Source organism: Mandrillus leucophaeus, unplaced genomic scaffold (assembly GCF_000951045.1).
Source record: "Mandrillus leucophaeus isolate KB7577 unplaced genomic scaffold, Mleu.le_1.0 Scaffold1232, whole genome shotgun sequence".
NCBI lineage: Eukaryota > Metazoa > Chordata > Mammalia > Primates > Cercopithecidae > Mandrillus > Mandrillus leucophaeus.
In genome coordinates, this window is record NW_012100677.1 from 580495 (window position 1) to 600745 (window position 20251).

The following is a 20251-nucleotide window of genomic DNA, read 5'->3' on the forward strand; positions in this document are numbered from 1 at the left end:
CCTGTCATCTTCTCCTTTTTTCTTCATATTTCAGAGTCTTGGGCTACAGCTCTTAATCTGCTGGAAAATATAGCCTAGCCCTGTATCCTGTCACTCTGATCTGAGGCACAGCTCTCAACCACAAATTATTTCCACTTCTCATTAAGAATATCCATTCATCACATTCTATCCGGGGCCCAGTTATTCCTCCCTGAAACATAATTAGAATAAAATTAAAAATTCAGAGTGTCAGAATATTCCCTGGCCTGACCCCTTATTGTCACATGGGGAAACTGAGGCCAAGAGAGGAAAAGGGGCCAGCCCAGAGTCACATAGCCACTCCATGGACTTGAACCCCCATATCCTGACTCCCCCTCCAGCTGTCCTCCCACAGTCCTTGCATACTGTAAATGAAATAAAAACCTACATGCAGGTCACTCTTGCCAGTTTGTTGTTTTGTTTGAGATGGATTCTGTGTGGTTTTATTACTGAGTTCTGAGCTGCCCACTGGGCCTTCCCTTCACTCACTGGCTTCTAAAAGAGAAATAACCATGCAGCAGAAACACATGCTAACATGGTGGTGTAAAGACCCCATGGAATGAGAAAAGGTGGGCAGAAAGAGATTTGGAGCAGTTGAAAAAAAGGTGGGAGCCAAAGAGCAAAGAAGCAAATGAACTGCTATTTTGAATATCTACTCATCTCAGACACTGCATTAGACAAGATGCATTCATGTTCTTGTTTAATCCCCTATGAGGAGATTATTAAGACCTCCATCTTAAAGATGAGCAGATTGAGGCTCAGGGAGATTAAAGTAACTTGTCCAAAGTAACTTGCCAGTGGGGTGGAAGGATTCACAGTCTGTTTAACCCCCAGTCCAGCACTCAGTCTGTTACACCCGGCTCTCTCTCATGTACAGACTATGTGCCCTTGGGTAGGTCTTTTCCCTCAGTGGCCCCATCTGGAAAATGAAACAAGTATAGCTTCATCACTGGAGAAAACCAAGAAAAAATAGAACAATAAGAGACACTATTAGAAAGAGACAAAGGGAGCACTGAGCCTCTCTGCCAACCAAAACCATTAACAGAAAACTCTGCTGATCAGAACAGAGATGGGTTTGTGCACATATCCACTACCATCCCCACCCTACCCGCCAGGTGTCCACTTTAATCTGACTCAACCTGTCCCAGGTTGCTCCTTGCCTCTTTGGAATGTCCCCCCACCAAGGGTAGGGCCTCTGATGGGTTTCCTCTTCCCTGCACTTGGCTCCCAGACTTTTGAGGCCCTCCTTCAGTGCCAGCCCAGCAACAGGCTCACAACCTCCATTCCTGCCAGGGAGGCCAGGACAGGGAAAGGAAAGGGGCAGGGAAGCCTGGGTCCCTTCCAAAATGCCCTGTGAGCAGAGCCAAGTCATGACCATACTAGGTACTGCAATCTCACAGTCACTGAAGTATGTGTGAGGCCCTAGGCAGGGACAGAGAAAGACAAAACTGCAAACAAGAGCATTAACCTAGTTGAGCCTCAGTTGCCTTATCTGTAAAATGGGCACAGTCTTCCTCATTTAATCCACACACAACCTATGGGGTAAGTGTAATTGTTAACCCTATGAAAGTTCAGCCCAATTCATAGGAAGTGCTCAATAAACTGGAACTATTATATTACACAAAAGCACAGTCCCTGCCCTCAAAGAGCTCCCATCTTAGTGAGGAGGGTGTGTACCCAAGTAACAACGTTTGCTACCATTAGGTGAACAACTGCTCTTTTCCGGCACTTAATCTGTGGTATTTCTAACCTTCACAGAATCCTACAAGTCCTAGCATCTTCCATTTGGCCCTGAGGAAACTTAGGCCCCTAAAAACTTGCTTTGGGTCACTCAACTAGGATTCCAAATATTAATACGCCCTTTCAGCTCACTCTGTTACAGACCAGAAATCAAGAATCTCTGGAGTTGACGTCCAGGCAGAAGTCTGCATTATTCCTCATTAGCTCCTTTGGAGGCCTGGTTTGGGACATTAGAAGAAATCAAGCCTGGAGGAAGTCCCAGCCAGTCAACTGGGGGCTGGCCCAGAACTGTAGAGGCCTCTGAGGCAAGTGGGTAGCCAAGCCAGAGAGTGCCCACTTCATGGAGTTTTTAGAAGGAGCCACTGGGAAGGGCCAAGCTTCCCCACTACAGAACCTTTAGGAGGGTCTGCCAAGACTGACAAAAAGGCTGGGGCCATACCCAGGTGGCAGAGAATTAGGCCTCATGGTGGCTATGAAGATGGAGAGGAAGGGATGCCCTGTCAACAAGCATCCACAGGACTATCAACTTCAACCCTTTGGGGGATACAAGGAAAATGCCTGAACCCCTGCCCTCCTGGAGCCTTCACTCCCGTCTGTGGGAGGGGCCCTAAACACAGGAGAAGGGAATAAATTATTCTTCATGACAACCCCATGCTGCAAAAGTTGTCATCAATCCCAATTTTCAGATGAGGAAACAAGGCTCTGAGAGGGGAAGCAATTTGCTCCAAGTCACACAGATAATGAAGCTAAGCCCCTCTAGTTTTTGCCCCTCTGAGTCACATCACTCATCCCCTCCTCGTCCAGTTTCTCTTGTTCTTACAAGAGGAGAGGAAGGAACATATGGACCTTCACCATGGTGTTCCTATGGGCCGGTTGCATGAGATGCACTTCTAAAGATTTTTAAACATATTGATCCCCAGATCCTGCCCACGAAGATTCTGATTCAGATGGTTTGGACAGATCCTACAAATCTGTACTTTTAAATAAGTGCTGAAATCAATTCCAACTTTCAGTGGTGGCTAAAAGCAAGAGGACTCCCTTGAAAGATTCTTTGTTTCCTACCTCTAGCCCAAGGCCCAGTGAGTAGCGTGAAAAGGTCATTTCACATAGTGTGAGTTGAGATTGAGACTTCATATCTTCCATGCACAGATTTTCTCTATAGTCTATAAGAATTCAGATTTATTTATTCTCTGGCTTACTAATTCTAGGAGACTAAGTTATATGATTCTGCAATTTTGTTTATTGGTCTGGCTAAGCAGGGGATGGTGTGGACTCTGCAGGTTCCTGCTAAAGAATAAAGAAGAGACAGGCAGAACAGGTCTGGGGGCATTGAAGAAAGGCCTTGCCCACTATGTATCATTTGGCCAGCCTATAGCTCAGAGGCTAGCAGAGTGTAAGTGGTCAATGAGTACTTCTTAAATGAATAATGTATTTATCAGGGTTACAAGTTTCGGAAAAGCAGCTGAAACGTGGCTGGATTTCAAGGGGAAGGAGGCCAGGCACAGTGACTCACACCTGTAATCCCAGTGCTTTGGGAGGCCAAGGCAGGAGGATCGTTTGAGCCCAGGAGTTCAAGACCAGCCTGGGCAACATAGTGAGACCCTATCTCTACAAAAAAAAAAGTAAATTAAAAATAAATTTAAAAGGAGAAGAATACTGAAGTATCTCCTATGACTGAGGTGCAGCTGGGCCTTGGAAATGTCAGAAGCAGGGCCTCAAATGCCCCAGGCCTCTCTTCACTCATCTTGACCTCTTTCTGCATATCAGCATTATTTCATCCAAGGCAGAAGTGACATTCCCCCATATGGCACGAAATGAAACCACCTACACCTTCCAAGCCTCATATCCAACAACTCCCACCATAGAAAGACTTAGGACTTTCTTCCCTTCATTCCAGTTTTCAAAATCCCAGGGAAGCCCCCTGATCAACCCAGCTGAGTTAGGGGCGCACCTCTAGCCAGGTGGATGGGATTAGTTAGTGCAGACACTGTTCCTAGAGAAGAAGGAGGAATTGTTATGAGTCAGGCAGTTACTCCTATTGGTGACTATTACCAAAAAAAAAAAAAAATTAGTATTTCTATTATATAGCATGGCACAGTCAATCTTGAATTTTCATATTCTCGTTTTTGATCCTCAAAACAACCATGATTGGGGCAGTAAGAAAGAGATAGTCTTCCTTGTTTGACAGGTGAAAACACTGAGGCTCAAGAAGATTACATGGCGCCTAAGGGCACACAGCTAAATTCCAGAGCTGGGACTAGACCCCAGGTCTTCTGACTCCTACTCACGTATTTGATGAGCAAATGAATAAATGAACAACAATGGTAACAGTTACCATTCGATGCCGGGCCCTTTATATAAATTATTACACTTAACTCCTACAACTACCCCATAGGTATAGTTTATAGGTGAGGAATTTGAAATTCAGAGTTGTTATGTGGCTCATTCACATTTAATTCAGAAGGGGCAAAGCTAGGATTGGATGTATGATGTCTCTCATGTGAAAATCTGAGCCCTTTCTTTTGCTACATTCTGCTGAAAGGCCATAATACCAGCGACATGTGGTTTGGGAAATGCCAGAAGGGCTCTCAGCTCAAAATCTTCTCTCTCCCATTGGCCAGCTAAAAATGTATGGCATTCCTTCCAATTAATTTTTAATTTCCTGAGCTCATATCTGCTCTTATTCAAATGCATATGTATACCAGGGCAAGGGCTAACCACTCTAAGCCAGATGTGGTCCCTGAACCAACAGCAGCAGCAGCAGCAGCTGGGAACTTGTTAGAAATGCACATTGTGGCCGGGCACAGTGGCTCAAACCTGTAATCCCGGCACTTTGGGAGGCTGAGGTGGGTGGATCACTCGAGGTCAGAAGTTCATGACCAGCCTGGTCAACATGATGAAACCCCATCGCTACTAAAAATACAAAAATTAGCCAAGCGTGGTGGTGCATGCCTGTAATCCCAGCTACTTGGGAGGCTGAGGCACAAGAATCACTTGAACTTGGAGGCAGAGGTTGCAGTGAGCCAAGATTGCATCACTGCACTCCAACCTGGGTGACAGAGTAAGACTCTGTCTCGAAAGAAAGGAAAAAAAAAAAGAAGTGCACATTCTATCACATTCTGTGGCTATGATGCAAAAGTCAAAAAATAACCGATGCTGGCGAGATTGTGGAGTAAAGAAACACTTATACACTGCTGATGGGAATGTAAATTAGTTCAGCCATTGTGGAAAATAGTCTACAGACTTCTCAAAGAACTTAAAATAGAACTACCCTTCAACCCAGCAATTTCATTATTGGGTATATACCCAAAGGAATAGAATCATTCTACCGTAAAGACACATGCATGCATATGTTCATTGCACCACTATTCACAATATCAAAGATATGGAATCAACCTAGATGCCCATCAACAGGATAAACAAAATGTAGTACATACATATCATGGAATACTATGTAGCTATTTTTTGAAAAATGAGATCATGGCCTTTGCAGCAACATGGATGGAGCTGGAGGCCATTACCCTAAGTGAATTAATGCAAGAACGGAAAACCAAGTACCACATGTTCTCACTTATAAGTGGGAGCTAAACATTGAGTACACATGGACACAAAGAAGGAAACAACAGGCACTGGGACCTACTTGAGAGTGAAGGGTAGGAGGAGGGTAAGGATTGAAAAACTATCTATTGGGTATTATGCTGATTACCTGGGTGACAAAATTATCGGCACACCAAACCCTGACAACGCGCAATTTACCCATGTAACAGATCTGTACATATACGCCTTGAAATTAAAATAAAAGGGAAAGAGAAAAAAAGAAATGCACATTCTAGGGCTCCACCCAGGGTCTACTGTTGTAAGCTGAATTATGTCCTCCCCCACAAATTCACACGTTCAAGTTCTAACCCCAAGTACCTCAGACTGTAAAACTGTATTTAGAGATAGGTTCTTTAAAAAAATACAGTAAAATGAGGTCATTGAGGTGGATCCTAATCCAATATGACTGGTGTCCCTATGAGAAGAGGAGACTGGGACATAGACACACACAGAGGGAAGACCATGTGAAGACACAGGGAGAAGACAGCCATCTACAAGCCAAGGAGAGAGGCCTCAGGAGAAATCAATCCTTTTGACAGCTCAATCTCAGACTTCTAGTCTTCAGAAATGTAAGGAAATATATTTCTGTGGTTTAAGCCACCCAGTCTGTGGCACTTTGTTACAGAAGCTCTGGGGAACTAATACACTTAACTGAATTAGAAATTCTGGAGCCTAGCAGTTTGCGTTAAAACAAACCCTCTGGGTCGTTCTGATGCACACTAGAGTGAGAACCACCACTCTAAGCCATTATCAGTCATTTCTACCTCTTTGTTGCTGGGAAGTGTAAATGTAAGCCTGGGCCTGGCTTTGGCTATTGTTCTAGCTTGGTGGGGACAATCCACCTAGGAGAATGAAGTCACATGCAAAGAGAAGCAAAGATTAAATATATTTACAGAGAGAGAGAGAAGTGAGATGAGAGTGTTCAAGGCCATCGAAAGCCACTCTAGGATGACCCTGGCCAGCTTACTCCAAAATTTTGATACAAAGTCATCTTTGTCAGTTTTATGTCCATAAATAGAGTGTAAGCTCTCAATAGATAAGGCCTGGGATTTTTTCCTTTTGTATGCTCCACAGCGCTGAGCACTAGATTCATGGAATAACAGTTGTCTTCTAAGTAGCCCAGTGAACTCTCTGAGAGTCACCCTCCTTTCCATCTCTATGGCCACAGCTGAGTGCTGGCCTCATCAACTCTTGCCTACATCCTTGTAACAGCCCTTAACTGGTTATCCAACCTCTCTTCCTCACTCTCCCACATCTACCTTGTAGCTGGAGTAAGCCAGTTGATCCTCTGGCACTTCCTGACCACATCACTTTCCTGATGAACACCCTTCAGTGGCCCCCCAGTGCCCTTAGAGTCAAGCTCAAACTCATTGTTCAGAATCGGAGTCCTCACATTTAGACTGCTGCTTCTCTGGGCTGGTGCATCTCTTAGTCCCAGAACCTGGGGCAGGAGACTGGCTAGCTAGTCACCAAATCCATTTCACTTTCCTTCTGGGAACACATTTCACTTTCCTTCTGGGAACACATCTAAACTCTAGTCTGTAGACTGCCTTGCAGATGTCCACGTGTTAAGTTCTAGCCAGTGAAATGTAAGAGGAAATTATGAACATCACTTCTAAGCTTGGCCCACAAAAACTTCTTGCATCATCCTGTATGTTCTCTTTCCCCATTTGCGGGCTGGATGTCAGTGCCCAGTGTGACCTTGGAAGCCACATGGACAATGGCAGAGCCTCCGTTAGCCCGTGTTACTGAATAATGGTGAGGTGCAGAGTACTCTTCCTCCTCTACTGCCACTGATTGAACTTTATGCAAGCAAGAAATTAACATCTATTACACTAAGCTATTGACCTTTTGGAGTTTTAGCTATTACAGCAGCTGATGTTAAGTAGAAACCAAGGTCTTGGTTATTCCTGACTCCTTCAGGGAGACTTCAAAAGAGCTTTGCTATGTCTCTCTGTTCCCTCTGCTTTATCCTCCTGTCCAATGTCAACCACCCTTTAAGTCCAGCTCCAATCTCTCCTCCTTCATGGTCACCCCACACTACAGGCTAAAATAGACCCCTCCTCTCTCTGCCCTGTGATATAGTTAGCATTTACTGAGTGTTGACCATGTGCTAGGCTCTGTAGTGAGCCACCACAATCATTACCTCTTCTAATCCTGGCTACTAGATGAAGTAGATGCTTCTATTCTCCCCAGTTTAGAGATGAAACGCAGAGGATTAGGTCATTTGCCCAAGTTCACATAGCTAGTAAGTGGCCAAGTTAGGATTTCACCTCAGGAAGACTGGTTCCAGAGGCCCCACCCTTAATTGTGACATGACACTGCCTCTATATGCCACCACTAATGTTCTCATACCCTCCAAGAATTTCTCCTATGGTGGGATTTTTCAATGCAAATTAAATACAATATGATCCTTTAATTAAAGAGCACAATTTATACTGAGCAGATCACAGTTAGTTATAACACCGTGGAGGGGAGGAATCTGCTGCAGGGGAACTAGAAAAGGAGATGGTAGGCGCTGAAGAAGGCATGTCCTGATGTCTTTAGGATGCCTCCTTAGAGGAACTCGATACTTTGTTACTCCAGCAGAGGATGGTCAAGGTGATTGGAGGTCTGAGCTAGTGATAGTGCTGGGTGACAGGAGAAAAAAGGCTGTTCCTCTTGGACAAAATCATGAGGAAGTCTAAAACTGGATTTGCTCCGTGATGTTCATCTTTTACAGCCATACACTTATAGCTGTAAAAGCACCTTTATTATTGACATTCCTGAAGGAAAAATAACATTTTTATGGCGAGTCTGACACTCTCAAACCCCTAACCTCATTTTCCCCACTGAAGCAATTGTCTCTATAATTCAATTTTTTGTAATACAAGATTTCTTAAGAATGCAAACTCCACATCCTAAGAGAGCATAGCACACAACTGGTGTCCTTCAGGATGTCCGTCTCTCCCTGATTGAGCTCCCCAAGGATGAACCTAGCTCAGCTCCATAGCCGGGGCCTTGGAAACCCGCACAGAGACCAGTCCAGAGCCTGGCATGGAGCAGGTGCCCAAGGGCTGATTGCTAGGTGCTCCCTCTGCCACCACCAATCATCCCTCCTGAGAACCCACCCTTTATTTCTCTTCTCTGTCATGTCCTTTGGTAAATGTAACATCTCCAGCTGATTTAACCTCCCCTGATCTCTCTCTTGCAAACAGCCTGACTCATTGCATACCAGCATTGCCCAGAGCCCTTATTCATGTGAAATCAACACACACCATCTTATGCTGCCACCACTACCATTACAAACCTCTTAGCAGCCCAGAGAGAACTGAGTTCAAATCCCACCTCTCCTTGCCACCAAGGAGCCTAGGTGGCAAGCCCTGGATCACACAGGTCCCACAGATGCTACCAGCTCCTTCTGCTTTCATACACAATTAATTTAGCAGACCCCAGAGGCTCCCTCAAGGCAGGAAATAGTACCCTGAGGGGAGGGCAGGTGACTCTCATGGTGGCCAAGGGTTTGAATAGGCCAGCTAAGTCTACAAACTTAGACTCTGTGAACTAGACCTGCTCTTTGCCTCAATTTCTCTCTAAAAGCCTGAGACCACATTAGCCATGGGATGGTAACACTTTTGCTCTGGTGACACCACTGACAGTCCTGCACCAAGAGCTGGAAGCACTGGGCATTACCTTCTATTCATATAGTCAGCAGCTGTGTGACTTTGACTTGCCCTCTCTGAGCCTCCATCTCCTCACCTGTCTTTCTCCAGGGATGCTAACACCTGCCTTGCAGTTATGCAAGAATCTCAAGACCTATTGGGCATGAAGTACCTAACACAAGACCTGGCCCACACAGGTGTGCTCAGTAAGTGGAAACTATTTGAAGATGATGATGATGGTGGTGAAGAAGATGATGATGATGGTGGTAGTGATGATGATGATAATGATGAAAATCTCTTCTCAGCAGAGTGAGACCAAGGCCTCAGCGAGATTTGAGGCCCACCTGAATAAGCACTGAGCATGTTTATCCTGATGGGTCAGGGGACACTATTAGAAACCAGGGTGAACCCAGGTGCTACTGAAGGTTATTATGCCCAAACCTGCCCTGCCTTTACCTTCTTCAAGTCCTTGAGTGAAGAAAGGAACCAGGACAATAATTAGAAAACAGAAGGTTAAGTGACACTGATTTTTAACCGAGGCTTTGGCCCCAAACTCAGTGCTGAAAATCGAGCTGGTCTATGGGGAAGGCTCCTTACCTGGAAGAAGTGAACCCCTGTGGTCAGAAACTAAGCAGGCCCCCAACTGATTAGTTTAGTCCATGACCAAATGGAAGTCCCAAACATTGGCAACACAGCCCCTCTGCACCTGGATAAACAGAGAAGGAGACCAAGGGTGAAGGAGAGAGGCTGACCAGTGTCTTAAGAAGAGCAGGGATGGAGCCCAGACTGCAGCGGGGGAGAAAGAAAGGCCACAGCCATGGGCTGACCTTGGTCACCTCTGAAGTCTCCAGAAGCACCTGGCCCAGAAAAGATCCCTCAGAACACCTCTCCTCTGAAGGACAATAGAGGGGCCCCCAGATTCACCCAGGGCCTCTGGATGGGCCCAGTCCTCTGCAGCTGGCATGGGAGCTGCAGCACATGCTGCAGGCCCTGAGCCCTCCCACTTCATTTCTTGCTGTCCTTGTGTCTCTGCTCCAGCCAGGCCAGCCCCTTGCTGGCTAGGGCAGGCAGTGAGAGCTGGCTCTAAGGATGCACACAGACACTGTGCCTTGGGATCCAACCCAAATCCTTCAGTCTTGTGTTTCAGGCCCAGGTCTCTCCTCCCTACAGCACCAGGTACAGTGCGCCTCCATTCCACTCAATCCACATCCCCATCTTCCCATGCTCATTCCAAGCTCTGTTGCCTCCGAGAAGCCTGCCCTGCCTGCCCCAGTCCCCTCCCTCTTCTGAGCCCTCACCATTCTTACTCTCTGGTCTCTCATTTGATAAATCAGCTGTAAAATCTTTTATCAGAGATCACTTTGTATTGCTCTATCTTTACACAGGGTCCTGATTCCCCAGCTCTAGAGAAAGCCCCTTGAGCTCTTAATCTGGCCAAGCCTCAGTTTCCTCATATGTAAAACAGAGACATTGATAAGTAGATTTTTAGCACCCACTCTATTCCAGGCCCAATGTTAGGGGTTGTGGGGAATACAAGAAGGAAAATGCACAGTCTCTGATCTCAAGGAGCTACTGGACACTCATAACAAGAACTCAAGGTGGTGTGCAGTAGAGGGACAAAGCAGGGACAAGCCTTGTGTGGTGAGGGTTTGGGGGAGGAAAAGATGTGGGCAGCTTCTTGAAAGAGGTAGTATTTGAGCTCTCATTAGAGATGACTAGTCTCCAACAGGTCCATGTGGGATAGAGAGGGGATTCAAGGTAGAAAGATATCATGAGCAAGAACATGGAGGGGGAAAATTTCGGGGCCTGTTTGGCAAAGTAGATATTTCCATTTGCCTGGAATATATGGTACCAGTAGGCTGTAGAGGAAATACCACCAAGTGATTTCAGCCTTTGGAGTAAAGCACCTTGAATGGAAGGATGATAAACTTGCTCCTATTCTGTTGAGGGAAAGTTTTTGAAGAAGACCAAGGATAACATGACCAAAATACCTTCATAGAAAGATTAATCTGGCAGGGCGAGAAGAATGGATTAAAATGGGAAGAAACTGGGGCACAAATAGGTCACAATGAAATGCCATTTCACATTCACTAGATGGACCAAAATTAGGATGTCTAATAACACCAAGTGTTAGGGGAGATATGGAGCAGTGGAAATTCTCAGACACTGAGGGTGGGAGTATTAATTACTATAGCCGTTTTGGAAAACGATTTGGCATTATCTTATATAACCAAACATTTGCATATGATCTCTGCGACCCTATAATCCAGCAATTTCACCCCTAGACCAGAATTCTCCAGAGCAGCAATTCTCCAATTGTGGTCCAGGGACTTGAGACTTTTTCAGGGGATCCATGAGGTCAAAACTATTTTCATAATATATTTGAAAAGTATTATTTGACTTTTTACTCTTGTCTCACAGGTGTACAGTATTTTTCAGAAGATGCATGATGGATGATATTGCAACAGATTGACCATGGATGCAGATACAAGAATTCAGCTGTCTTCTGTTAAGCCAGACATTAAAGAAGTTTGCAAACATGTCAACAATGTCACTCTTCTCCATTTGTCTCAGAAAATACAGTTATTTTTCATTTAAAGTGTGTGATTTATGTTAACATATAATGAGTTTCTTATCATCATTTTAAAATGAATTAATAAATATGTTTTTCTCAGTTTTAATTTCTAATATAGTGAATATCTTTAGATATAACTCACATAAACAAAAGCTCTTTGGGATCCTGAGACTAAAATGTTCGATAACCACTGCCCCACACAAACTCCTGCACATTATTCTGAGGCTGTGAACAATGAGGCCTGTAACAGTACTGTCTTAGCTAAATATTTGTAGTGGCAAAAAGTGAACACAACTCAAATGTCCACAGACAGGAGAATGGACAAAATAAATTGTATATTTATTTTGGTATATTATACAGCATTGAATATTATAATATTATATTACACAGCACTGAAAATAAATGAACTATAGCTTTAAAAAAAATAGATAAATCTTAGAAAAATACATTGGTAAAAACAAGACAGGTCCAGAAGACAACAAACATTATATCATTTTTACAAAGTTCAGAAACAAACTAAGCTAAATATGTAACTTAAGAATACATACATATGTGATAAAGCTTTTTTTAAACAAGAAAATAATAAATAAGACAATTCACCCTGTTGGGTGCAGTCTGAGGATTAAGTTAAAGGAGGAGCACATACCTGGTGTTGATAATGTTCCAATTCTTAAACTGGGTTGTGACTGATAGGCAGCCATTTTACTATTATGCTTCATAATTACATAAATAATACATATACTCTTTTGTATCTACCAAATATGATCTTAAAAAGATAACCCTAGCACCCAGACTGTGGCCTCTAAATACCATTTCCCACTAAACAAACACAAAGGCTCCTTGGAGAGGTGGATTGCAGTTCTGGGACAGGAAATGTACAAAATGGTACATCTTGTCATTCTAGAAAGCAGGAGAGCTAGCAGAGACTACTGGGATAACAATCAAAAGGGCTCGGAAGCCAAGTTGAAGAGATTTCCATTAGCCAAAAACGGGATAATGTGAGAGTCAATAAGGATAAAAACTGAGCTTCTCCTCCGAGAAAACAAAAACTGGTGGATGACGCTGGTGCGTCATCCCCAGGAGGCCCTGGGGACCTGGGGATGGGGAAACGCAGTGGCTTCTGTGGAGGTTTTGGCAGTGGCATCTGGGGGGACCGGGGTCGCGGCCATGTACCGGGCCCGGGCTGAGGCCGCGGAGCTGACGGAGACAAGGCCAAGGATAAGGAGTGGATGCCCGTCACCAAGCTGGGCCGTTTGGTCAAGGACATGACGATCAAGTCCCTGGAGGAGATCTATCTCTTCTCCCTGCCCATTAAGGAATCTGAGATCATTGACTTTTTCCTGGGGGCCTCTCTCAAGGAGGAGGTTTTTACAGAAGCAGACCTGCGCTGGCCAGCGCACCAGGTTCAAGGCGTTTGTTGCTATCGGGGACTACAATAGCCATGTCAGTCTGGGTGTTAAGTGCTCCCAGGAGGTGGCCACTGCCATCCGTGGGGCCATCAAACTGGCCAAGCTCTCCATTGTCCCCGTGCACAGAGGCTACTGGGGGAACAAGATTGGCAAGCCCCACACCGTCCCTTGCAAGGTGACAGGCCGCTGCAGCTCTGTGCTGGTGTGCCTCATCCCTGCACCCAGGGGCACTGGCATCATCTCGGCACCTGTGCCCAGGAAGCTGCTCATGATGGCGGGTATCGACGACTGCTACACCTCAGCCCGGGGCTGCACTGCCACCCTGGGCAACTTCGCCAAGGCCACCTTTGACGCCATCTCTAAGAGCTATAGCTGCCTGATCCCCGACCTCTGGAAGGAGACTGTATTCACCAAGTCTCCCGGTCAGGAATTCACTGACCACCACATCAAGACCCATGCCAGAGTCTCCATGCAGCGGACCCAGGCTCCAGCTGTGGCTACAACATAGGGTTTTTATATAAGAAAAATAAAGTGAATTAAGACTGAAAAAAAAAGGATAAAAACTGAAATGGATTGAAACATATCTCATGTATTTAAACCCATATGAACTCATTATGAGTTCATAATGATACAAAGTAATCTCACTGGTTACCTTTGAATAATGCTAGAGAACAAATTCATTATTTTAAAAGCAGAAAACAAATGGGGAGAATCAAGCATTTACCCTGCCTTTCTTGAATGAACAGTACCTCAGGGTAACCAAGTAGTTTATGAAAGGATGTTACCCTTTATAAAAGTCCAGCTAACAAACAAAAAATGATAAACTATTATGGCTAGGTGCAGTGGCTCACACCTGTAATTCCAGCACTTGGGGAGGCCAAGGTGGGCAGATCACTTAAGCCCAGGAGTTCAAGACCAGCCTGGGCAACATGGGGAAACCTCGTCTCTACAAAAAATACAAAAAACTAGCTTGCCGTGGTGGTGCATGCCTGTAGTCCCAGCTACTCGGGAGATTGAGGTAGGAGGATCATGTAAGCTGGGAAGTCGAGGCTGCAGTGAGCCGTGATCATATCACTGCATTGGAGCAAGACTTTGTCCAAAAAAAAAGAAAGAAAAGAAAAAGAAAAAGAAAGAAAGAAAGAAGAAAGAAAGAGAGAGAGAAGAAAAAGAAAGAAGGAACGAAGGAAGGAAGGAAGGAAAGAAGGAAGGAAGGAAGGGAGGAAGAAAAAAAGAAAGAAAGAAAGAAGGAAAGAAAGAAAGAAAGAGAGATATTACTCATATGCAAATTCTGAAGAAATAATGGATCTAGTCAATATTCATCAATGGCTGCTAATAACAAAAAGAGAGATGACAATAGCAGTTTGTGCTCCTTGGTAAAAGTTTACAGCACCACCTCCGAGGCATTCTTGCCAAAAATCAGATCTGAATCTGATGAGACCTCTAGATACAACTAGTGATATACAGGAAACTCAGGGAACAGATGAACACATTAAACACCACCATGGGACTCATTCAGCAAAATCCAAATGTGGAAAATGGATAAACAACCCAGTTTCTTCAACAAATACAGAGCTGAGGAAAAATAAGAAGAGGGATGAGCGTATACATTAAAAACGAATAAAGACACTATAAGCCAATTGCAACGTATGAAATTATTGGGATCCTGAATCAAACAAATTGTAAAACAATAAAATAAAATTTTAAGTTAACCTAGGAAGTTTAAATACTATACATTTTATAATATTAGGGAATTTTTTGTTACATTTAGGTATGGTAATGACATTATAATTATATATTTTAATGCATCATTATATTGATAGATGTGATGATATGCTGCTTGGGTTTTGTTTCAAAACAACCTGGAGGCAGGATTAGGATGAGAATAGTGAGCAGCAGCAGGTGAAACAAGATGGGCCACGGGCTGATAACTGTTGAAAGTCACTGGCAGGTACATTGGGTTCATCAGGTTATTCTCTCTGTTGTTGTATAAGTTTGAATTTTCCATAATAAAACATTTTTTAGAGAGCAGAGACAAAATAAAAATATTTCCAAACAACAACAAAAGAGAGATAATGAAGAAGTTGCAATTGTTCAGATGGAGGCCAGTGATGCCATGAAGACAGAGCAGAAGCAGCCTGGAAATGCTGACTCTGAGATCATTGTTTAAACATCCAACCAGAAATCAGTGGGTCTTGGAAAGATCATCTCTGGGTCACTAAAGAAAAACATCAAAACTAAACAAACAAACAAATTTCAACACTGCCATGGAGATCCTGTCCTTAATGCTTTTTATCCTGGAAAGTGGTTGTTTATCTCTCCCTTGTGTTTCCCGTCCATAAGCCAGATCTGCTTCTGTGACAAACAGTTTCCCCAGTCCCATGGTGACTCAAATGTGATGCAGCAGTCGATACCTTGGAAACCATTGGAAAAGGGAGGAGACCCTGATGGGGGTCCCAGAATGCTTCTCAGATTAAACGACTTCTCCTGCCAGAGAGAACCTGAAGCCTACAGAGCTGAGGTCACTCACTAGTGCCCAGTCGAGCCACCTGAGAAATCAGGGAATGGAGAGTCAGTCAGAGGACCCTGGAGCTGAGCCCAGCCCTGCACTCCCTGGGCAAGTGACCCTAGAAAGCCTTTGATTCCTCATTTGTAAGGTGGGGCCTGCAGTCACACATGTATCACACAGCAACACGCAAGCACACATGGCGTGTAAACTGCTGAGCACGTTACAATTCCTGAATGGTGGTTATTCATTATTTAGACAATTCAAGCCTGGTGCCTCCTACCCAAGGCCATTCTACTGTGTCATCACCAACAACAGATATGACCTGAGCATCTACTCAATACCAAGTATGAGTCTTCTCTCCTTTCTTTCCTGGTCTTCTGTGAGACACTATCAGTCTTCTCCTTGCTAATGAATCCTGCCCCAAAATAGCCTGGGGACTGAGTCTCCACTACCTGAAGAGGTGACAGAATGAGCACAGACCATGGCCTCTGCCTTATATTGGGCTTCCTAGAGACAGATGCTAGAACTAAGAGTTGTGTGCCGAAGGCTCATTGGAGAGTGCTCTTTGGAGTCGCACTTGCAGCTGGGCATGGGGCCAAGCTGACCCATTATGAATTGCAACCATCTCAGTCTATCCTCTATGGAACTTTGGAGCTAGGGTGGCCCCTCAGACTTGTCTCAATTTGGGGAAAGAATGTTGGGCTTTTATATTCCTGCCTCAGCCAATCATGCTCACAGCAACCCCTGAAGGGAAGAGTATGCTAGAGTGAGGCAGTTCCCATAGCCAATGGCAATTTCCAGTGAGCTGCTGCAGGACTAGCCAGCAACCAAAATCCCAGCAGGTGGGGGGTGCTTTTCAACCCTGGAGAGGGGATCTAGACAGAAACACCATAGTATCCACTACAGCCTCAGAGAGACCTGAATTTCAAACTTGCTTCTGTCACTTAGCTTTGTCACCTTTGTGGAGATCTGCTGCTTACTGGATATTGGGAGTCTTAAATAAAAAAGACTGGATAAAATTGCCTGGATAAAAATGAATTGGATAAAAATTTAACTTTAAGGCTTATCTGCTTGCCTTCTCTATACTCTCTCCCCTTAAAATGACAGGAAAAGAGAAGATATAAACTCATGAGGACAGGAAGAAAGGAAGAGGAGTCATTTATAGATGAGAGAGTTCAACAAATTTCTATAAGATTAAAGGGAGATGGAGGTGTGAGTGGTAGAAGCCACAACACAACCTAAGCTTTCATGATCCACCAACACTAGGTGAGCATTCTCAGGAGAGCCACACCCGCCGTTCTCTCTACAAACATTATGGGCTAGAAACCTTGCCAGGTAGGCTGTTCCTTCGAATGCCCAAATACGTCTCTTCCAGTTAATCTATCTGCTTTCCCAGAAACAACTGCTTATTCCCAAACTTGTTTATGCCAGTGGTACTTGCTTTTGTAATTATGTGATTCCATTTAATATTAATAAACCAATAAAATATGGTTGTAAAAAGGGAGTTGTTTTATGAAAACTATGTTGAGTGCTTTGAAAGACTCAATGAAAGCAGATTGCCATTTTAAAAAAAAATGTTTATCTGAGTTATAAGCAGTTGAAACAGACTTGGAGGAAATCACATAAATCTAGAAGGAATCTGTACTCAGATTGTTCCATAAGTTCCTTTTAAGTTTTAGTTGCACAATAAAGGTGAACCTGGAAACGGTCGACAATGTTTTATGCATTGGGATTTGTGCAAGAAAGACCTTACAGAATTCCAACTAACAGGTCCGTCCTCAAAGAAAATGGAATAAGCATCTGTATGTTTTCAGTCAAAATAAAATAAAATCATTTTTAATGATTTCTTGCTTGAAACAATTTTTTTGATTAGCCAACTGGTTTCTATTGAGTTAGATAAGACCTGCAGAAGATGTGCCAATGAGAAGAAAGGCAACTGCCTGTAGAGGGGAAAAGGGCATGAGCTTTTAAGGCCAGAAAGGGCTGAAAACAGCAGGATTAACTGAGAATCTGCTTAGGGAACAGCCAAATCCCCCTGCCCCAGCCCTCTTCCCACTCTATAAAGAACATGGCAGTGACTCCAGACCAACCACTATATGCCAGGTTAAAAACTTTACATAAATAAACTCAACAACCCATGCAATACTATTCTTATTAGGCCTAATTTACATATAGGAAACAGGCAGAGAAAGATTAAGTGACTTGTCCACGGTCATATAGCTAGAAAGTGGCAGAGTGGAGATTCAAACCCAAGTGGTCTGACTCCAAAATCCATCCTCTTCACCATATCCATCCTACCTTACTGAAGAAACAGAGCAGTCCCAGAGAAAAGAACTCCCCTTTGTGATATTTATGTGTCCCCCCCACCCAAAACAAAAGGCCAAGGCCTGTCTGGTCGACCCAGAGGGAAATCGGCCCCATCTGCCTTCACAGACATCCAATGCCAGTCTACTTCTTGGACACTTATCCTTAACTATGGACAAAAGCCAAGGACCAGTAAAGATTAAAGAAGCCTCCATCCAACAGGAGGAGAGATGCAGAACCACAGGGAGACCACAATAAAGCAACCAAACAAAAGAGGGAAGCTGGAGGAGACAGAGATAAGTCAGCAAACAGGAGGAAAAACAATCACTATTGATATCCTCAGAGAGAGAAATACAAAGGCTGTATCTATGTTGTGGGGTGGAGGGAAGGAAGAACAGAGAATGAACAAGTATGATAGTTGAAATTAAAAATTCAATAGAATGGTTGGGACACATATATAATGGAATAGCCTAGAGAGTAGAAGAGAAACATAAGGAGAAGGGAGATATAGAAAAGTGAAAAGACATAGGAAAAGCAGCGCTGGAGGCCCAAGCTCCAACTCGCAGGAGTTGTGGAGAGCAAGCAGACAGAAGATTACTAAGGAAAAATAAAGTTTCATAGGACGGAAAGACACAAGCTTCCACATTGAAAAGGGTCACCCAGAGCCTAGCACAATGAATGATAAAAGCCAACATGTGACATGTTTTGTGAAATTCCAGAATTCCAAGGATAAAAAAAAAAAAAAAAAAAATCCTCAAAAACAGCCAGAGAGAAAGAAAAGTTGCACATAAGGAACATGAATCAGAAGGCATGAAGCTTCTCAAGGGTCACTCTAGGTGCAGAAGACAGTGCAGGGCACCCATGTCTACAGGAGAATGGTTTCCAACCCCGAATTCTATGCTTAACTGAATTATTGATCAAGTGCAAGGGCAGAATACAGATAAGTCCACATGGATGAAAATTTCCCACCCCTGCCCAATTTCTTAGGAAGCAATTAAAGTTTTCAAAAAAAAAAAAAAAAAAGGAGCAAACCAATAGAGACAGAGGACAATGAAATGATCCTGCAGAGACACCCTTGGACCAGAGGGTTCCTGCAGACAGCTGGGTAGTGCAGTTTGGGAGGGAGCATTCCTCAAGGCAGAATACCGAACATGACAGGGGAGGTTTTGTTGGGAAGCTATAGGATGAGAAGCCGTGGCAGTTCTGATAGAGCTTTTGGGAAAACGAACAGCTACATTTTCTTAAAAGGAATGCTGATCACTGAATAACCTAAAAATAGTGCTTCAGATATACCGGGCATGCGGATGGGGCTGGAAGACAGCTAATTCCTTATTTATTCTAACAGGGAGACAACAGATCAAGTCTAGCGTTGGTAAATTAAGAAATCGCAGTATGGGCATATTATTTTGAAGTATGAGGGTAAATGCCAGAAAATACAGGTCTAAGTGGCTAAAGTGGTTGCCATCATTAGAGTGCAGAACTGGGTGGATGGATTGGGTGAGGCAGGAGATCGCTGTTTTTCGATAAAAGCCTTTCCATTTGCATCCAGCCCGGGCTTCAGATTTCCTGAAGCACTTTCACATACAACATGAATTGGTTTCCTCAAGAACCCCCCAATACAGAGACAGGAAACCGAGGCCCGGACAGAACAGTGACCGCTCAAGGCCACGTAGCAAAGCCTGGGCCCCCAGCGCTGGTTTGGTAGACCCCATCCCCACCCCGCCACTCCACTCCTAACACCCACCTCACACCCAGAACCAGAAACCAGCTAAAGGCCAGCTGGGGCGCCAGACGACTCGCCCTGCCCCATCGACGCGCCAGACCGTGTTGCCGACCTCGGCCTCGCAGTGCTGGTGTGGGCGCGGCCGGACCTCACTCAGCCTGCATTGCCCTGCGCCGCCCGCCGCGTCCACACTGTCCTTGCGAGGACGCGCGGGGAAGCCGCGCACGATGCGGCAGCGCCCCCTGCCGGGCTCCGGACGCTCCGCTCCCAGCCGGCTCGGCGAGTGCTCCGGGAAAGGGGTCCGGACCCCACACGCACTGGGGTCCAGGACAAGCTCTAGCTCGGGCTGGGCCAACTGTGACCCACCGAGGCCCAGGGCACGCTGCAGTGAAAGCGGTGCCCTCTCCACAGTCACAGAACGTGTCGGCTGCCCGCGCGTCCTCCCAAGGACAGTGGATGGGAGCTGGGGCTGGAGAGGGTAACGACCTGCCCAAGGTCACGCAGCACCGCAGTGGCACAGCCAGGACTGGTACCCACACCTCCCGCGGGACCTTGCAGGAACCTAAGCCACCTGGGTTCTAGAGCTCCTTGAACTGGCCTCTTGGGCTTTAGGGAAGAGCTGGGGACGAGGGAATGGGGTGGGGCCACACCACGTTAGCACGGACCCTTGGGTGAATTGGGCGGGAAGTGCCGCATCTCGGGGCCTCGGGGCCGCCTGCGGGCGCGTGACCTCCAAGG

At 45.0% G+C, this 20251-nt stretch overlaps 1 long non-coding RNA gene and 1 pseudogene across 1 annotated transcript; one reads left to right on the forward strand and one right to left on the reverse strand.

Moving 5' to 3' along the window:
• Nucleotides 1-438: 438 nt before the first annotated feature.
• LOC105533243 lies at nt 439-7596 on the reverse strand. Its single transcript, XR_001005094.1, has 2 exons — nt 7502-7596; nt 439-937 (listed from the first exon to the last, which is right to left on the reverse strand). It is a non-coding gene; the product is annotated as an uncharacterized LOC105533243 (long non-coding RNA).
• A 2059-nt stretch (nt 7597-9655) lies between these two features.
• LOC105533250 lies at nt 9656-13488 on the forward strand (annotated as a pseudogene).
• Nucleotides 13489-20251: the final 6763 nt, after the last annotated feature.